This window comes from Neolamprologus multifasciatus, chromosome 19 (assembly GCF_963576455.1).
Source record: "Neolamprologus multifasciatus chromosome 19, fNeoMul1.2, whole genome shotgun sequence".
NCBI lineage: Eukaryota > Metazoa > Chordata > Actinopteri > Cichliformes > Cichlidae > Neolamprologus > Neolamprologus multifasciatus.
Genome location: NC_140457.1, coordinates 8,736,817 through 8,742,816, shown reverse-complemented (window position 1 = coordinate 8,742,816; position 6,000 = coordinate 8,736,817).

The following is a 6,000-nucleotide window of genomic DNA, read 5'->3' as shown; positions in this document are numbered from 1 at the left end:
AGGGCACGCTGAATTGTTCCGATGACTGTTCGTATAAGGGAAATGAATTTGTCACATTTTTTCTCGTTGGTTTAGATAAAAAGTAAAATATAAGATCTTTACTCATGTCGCTCAACCAGGGGCTCTATAAATGTTCCCAGCGGGATATTTTGAGCACCAATCACTTTATATCCTGTGAATTTGTAGCATGAAACTGTTGTTGAAAAGTCTTTATTTATAAAAATAAAAATAAAAATAAAAATAAAAATAAAAATACAGAATAGATGTCTTTCTCTATTATGCACCCTCTAATTTCTAACTAGGCAACTAGCCAAATTCTTTAAACAGATCAGCTGCAACAAATTTGAGACTGGTGATGTTGACGATTAGTACAGATGATCCAAATTCAATTAAATAATATAAAATGATTCACAGAAAGCTTTGGAGAGTAGTGGAAAGGGCTGCTGTCAGGTGTAACAAAACTGAGCTCTATCCAAAATATCCAAAGGTGATCTGAAGTAGTTTATATCCCACAAAACCAGATGAAAATTATTTTTTAAAGATACACAAACTGAAGTTTATTCTGCACTGAAATAGTTTCAATTAAGTAATTTACTGATCAAACGTTTTTTGTTTTTTGTTTTATGATTTCTTACACAATAATGAAAAAACATCTCTGAGAATTTCACAAAGTTGCCTTCAAATGTTTTCAGTTCAAATGTATTCAAATAATGGCAAATTACAGCTCCGTCACTGATGAAGTAAATGCAATTCAGTAATTAAAGGTGAGTGGCTATAATTGACTATGTGTGTATACTGTATCATAAGTGGACAGACATGGATGAAAACCACACCTTAACTGTTTGGCTGAGGCAAAACAACCACAAGGCAGTGATTCTAACGTAAAGGTACTCTGAGTATTATTAAATGTGAGCATATCGTTAAAAATGACATTTATTGTTTGTTGGGTGTCCTGTTTGAAGAAAACACTTGGGAGCCACTTGAATGAATGTATATAAACACATTTACATGAGGGGAACCTGCTTCAAGGAAATGAAAATGCTCAAATTTGAAAGTTTCTGAGTTATTTTGATCATGTCCTCGTGTATTAGCTGTTTAGTTGTTTTATGATGAGATGGACGCTGTCATTATATTTTAGTATAGTGTTTGAGTTGAGGAGAATAAAAGAATACTTAACATTAATTGTTGTGTACTAAGCACAGATTAATTTGATAAGTTAGCCCCTGGGATCCCTGGGACACACAAACCCCTCCACCACGATAAGGTTGCGATTCACGGAGGAGAATCTCTCGGCTGGCCTGGGAACGCCTTGGTGTTCCCCCGGATGAGCTGGAGGAGGTGGCTGGGGAGAGGGAGGTCTGGGCCTCTTTGCTTAGGCTGCTCCACCCCGCGACCCGGCCCCGGATAAAGCGGATGAAGATGGATGGATGGATGGATGGAAGTTATAATTTACGAATTTTTGAGCAAATTGTGTATTAGGTTGTAATTGTATGTTTAAGGATTTATAGAAGTACATTCACACAAAACACAGAAGCAAACAATATAAACAATATCTTATATATAAAACAAATGAGTCATAATAAGTGAAAAGAAGTGCTTGGAAATGATAATATAAACAGAACTTTCAATTTTTCTATTATCGGAAAATATCAGTTAATGATACAGAACATTTATTCAAAGAGTTTTTGAGTTCATGTGTGAAGCGCTTGACTCACATGTTATATGTTGACCCCAACATGCTGTGCACAACAACTGCTGTTTTCTTATTGTCAGGGACCTTGTTTGTGTTGGCATCAGTCCAACACTTTGCTGGTCCGTTAGTGTAAAGCTGCTGTGCAATGGCTATGTGTTTGAGAATTATACCAGGGAGTCAGGTACTTCTGATTTGATGCTCTATTTTTCCCTGGTGCTACAGTATCCAGTGTCATACGTAGTTAGGAGACAAAATTATTAACAAGATAATTGACTTCTGTGGGCAGATGAAGAGGATGAAGGGCATTGAAGATGATAACAGAGGGTGGATTATATTCTTAAACTTAGTTAGCACTTTCAGAAAGACATCTACTTTGATGAACTCGACTCCCCACTGCCGTGTAATCAATTATTGATAATTAAAATGTTATCAGGAAATGATCAGACAGGAGAGGGTTTTCAGGAAACACTGTTTCATGCATAAATTATGACAACCTCAATCAGGATTTTTTTCTTAAGTATTTTTTATTCATCTTTAGGCATGAAAAAAAGATTTTTGAACTTTTTTTTAAACATTTTTTTAAATGTACTTTTCAAAAAACTTTTCACATGTCCACCTAGGTGGACAACCACCTAGGTGGACAACTGATATGTATGGAGTGACACATCAGAGTCCAATGTAGTGGTTTATGTGCAAATATACCATCAACACTGACACAAATACAAGAAAACAGCTTTTGAATAGCTGTCCACTGTAGTGACCACCATGCGTGAAAGGGTTAAATATTCCTTTTCTATGCCATACGTATATATGTATATATACATATACCACAAGATCTAGAGTGTGATTAAAGTGGTGGGTGGGTTCTTTTACATTTTGAGAGAAGCCAATTGAGTCTAATAACAGATTAAATGCTGTGTCGAGGGTGTCATTTTTAGCACCTACATGAATGTTAAAATTACCCACAATAATTATTTTATCTGAGCTGAACACTAAATCAGATAAAATGTCTGTTTTACTCTTTGGTGCAGATGTGGATATTGTTCTTTCTTTGTGATTTTTTATGTTTAAGTCGTTTTTTTGGTGGTTTTTAGTTTATTTTTTGCCTGTTTGCAAGCTGCTAAAGGGATGGAATTTTTAGGGGGATAACAGGAGGAGAGAAGCTGCAGAGAGGTGTGTAAGACTGCAACTTTGCTTCCTGGTCCTAACTTTGGCCAAATTTATTAAATCCCCCAAAATGTGACTATCCAGATTTGTAGAAATGAGAGCTTCTCCATCCAATGTGGAATAGATGCCATAACTCCTAACAAGACCAGAAAGTTTCCCAATTGTTTATTTATTTATTTATTTATTTATTTATTTGCCTGTCTCCTTTGGATCTTTAGCCATGAGAATTGTTGTCTGAAGGCCAAGAAAGATGCCAAGCAGATTTACTTTACCAGTTGGATCATCATGGCCATGCCATATTGGTCCATTTGATTGACCTTTATTATAATTATGTATTTATTTTATTTTCAGTTGTTACAGACGGGAGAGACATGCCTGGGGGATAGGACAGGGAGAAAGAATGAAAGAAAGAGAGGGAGAGAAAGAAAGAAAAATAGAGGGGAGAAGAGATGGTGAGAAAGGGGGGAAAGAAAAAAAAGAAAAACAAACAAAACACCTGGATTACCTGTATGGAGATAAGAAAAAACAGATGAGAAAACAAACAAAAAAGAGCAACATAATAAATACAACACCATCACAATAAACTAGCTAACAGTAGCTAACAGTAGATACTAAATATTACATGTTATTGTGCAGTACGCAAGACCGACAGCGCACAATGTGCTTTGAGGTAGCAGCCAAGAAAGGTGTAGTTTGTGTCTGTGAACACCCGTGTGCACACCTGTGTGGATCAGCGCTTGTATTCAAAAGGTTTCTCCATGTAACGATCTGCTAGGGAGTGTGGGGGGCCATAGCCCCGTCCCTCAGGGCATGAAGCAGGTATGGAGGAGATCCAGGCCCCAGACATTCAAAGGCCCCAGAAAGTTTCCCAATTATTGATAAAACCCACATTGTTTTTTGGACTCCACTCAGACAGACAGAAATATAAGAACATGTGGCTAAACATGTGACTCCTGGTCCAATTGGGGAGGGGACCAGAGAAAACTACAGAGCCCGATATTGTTCTGGTAAAGTTACACACCAATTCAATATTGATTTTCATGACCTCTGATTGACATAACCGGGTGTCATTACTGCCTTTTTAATTTTACTGAATTTACATTTACCCTCAGCCAGCAGTTTTAAATTTCCCTCATTGTCACCTGCTCTGGCCCCATTTCTACAAACCACTGGACCAATCAGTCCAGACCCAGCTAGCTGTTTCCTTTGCTCGATTTCCCCAGGGCAACTGTAGCTGTTGCATTGTAAAATCTAATTAGTTCGTAGAACTTTAAAAAAAAAACTACGCAAAATTGTTGCCTCAAAAATGATGATTGGTACCTGTTTCTACCTGTGCTCATGCTGGCATGATTAAAGCTAGCCAAGCAGCAGTAAATATGTGAAGCAAGGCAGAAGGATATACTCATAAACAGAACAGAATCATAAGAATTTAAGACTATGAGCACTGCAAATGTAACAAATATATGTTGACATCAAATGGTATGTTATTTGAAATCTATATGAAACAATGAGACATGTATTTTTTCCAATATTCTTTTTTCATTGTTTTTTAATTAATTGTCTAAATTCGTCTGACTTAGTGTCCCAGAAATCATCATTTCAACTCAATGTGACTCACAAATATGTTTTAAATGGATGATTCCTCATCCATTTAAAACATAGCTCGCAAATAATTTTTAAATGGATGAGGAATCATCCATTTAAAACATATTTGCGAGATGCCAGTGAACATTTTTAAAAAGCCCCCAAATCCCCTATGAGCAAGCATTTGGCGACAGCGGGGAGGAAAACCCCTTTTGGGGGAAACCTCCGACAGAACCGGGCCCAGGAAGGGGTGGAAATCTGTCGCGACCAGGTGGCGTTTAAAAGTTCACTGACAATTTAGCTGTATTGTAAGGAAGATGACTCCCTTACCTAGTATTCTTTCTTTTATAACTATAACTTACAATTGTTCCAGGTCCTGCACAGCTCCTCCTCACCAAGAAATGTGGTCGTAGGTGTAGAGAAAAGAATTTTTATTGGGAGCAAATAAGGTCTACAATTAAGGAGAACTAACGCAAATGTGTTGTAAACTTCCATCTGCAGCTGTTACGCTCTGTTATCAGATGAGGAATGCCGCCAAAAGAATGGCACAGATAAATACAGCAGCAACAATTAGGAATTTGATGACATCATCACGCCAAAAACCCCTTGGCCTCTTTGCAATCTGCTCGAGGATTTCGTTCATACAGAACTGAAGAACCTTCACAATTATTATGTCCACAGCAGGATCTGGTGTGGTAATTGTGTTTTTCAGTTTCTCAGCAGTTAGTACCTTTTGAAGGTCACTGAGGACAGTCCTGCTGATCCGTTTGACGACATTTTTTGACATATCTATGCTCTTTGGGAAGCTGAGGCCCTCCATTGTCTGGTCTAGCAGCACTTTAGTGTGGGTGGCATACTCGTCATTAGTGTAGCTTTGGAGAGCATTACATTTACTCAGGACTCTGACCAATACAACGCAAGCAAACAGCCGATGCTGCTCTTCCTTGGCTGTTGTTTCAGCACCTGGCTGTGATCGGTCAAATATATCTTTTGCAGATGGTTTCATAATTTAAATATGAAAATCGAAAAGCGCTATATAAATGCAAAAAGAAAAGAAAATAAAAAAGGAAAGAAATATGAAGGGTTTCTTGTTTTTGTTGTTCTCCAACTAATCTCAAAACTCGCCAAAAGTTCACTCACAATTCTGGTGTTTGTCCCTATATGTGCCCTCGCGAATTCTCATATCTGTGACGCATCAAAGAGAACTCATGACGCATCAAAGGTTTACATTCGCACATGCGCACACCCGCACAGTTATAAATCATATTTTTTTTGTTTGTATTTCCAGGTGAATTGATCTAAATGGTTTTATTTACTTATGTAAATGCAGTGTCCCAAACATTTGTGTGGAAAATAGATTTAAGTTTAAGGAATGCCTGCAGTGTCGCATTCAGTCCAGAAATGCGATAATGCAGAAATGCTTAATGAAACGAGGGAACAACGGTTGAGTTGCCAGGATCATATGGTGATGATCGGTAAATAATGTGTTAGTATCACATCCGATAGGTCATTTCTAAGTAAGGAATACACTCGATCTTTAAGCATTTTTTTTTTTA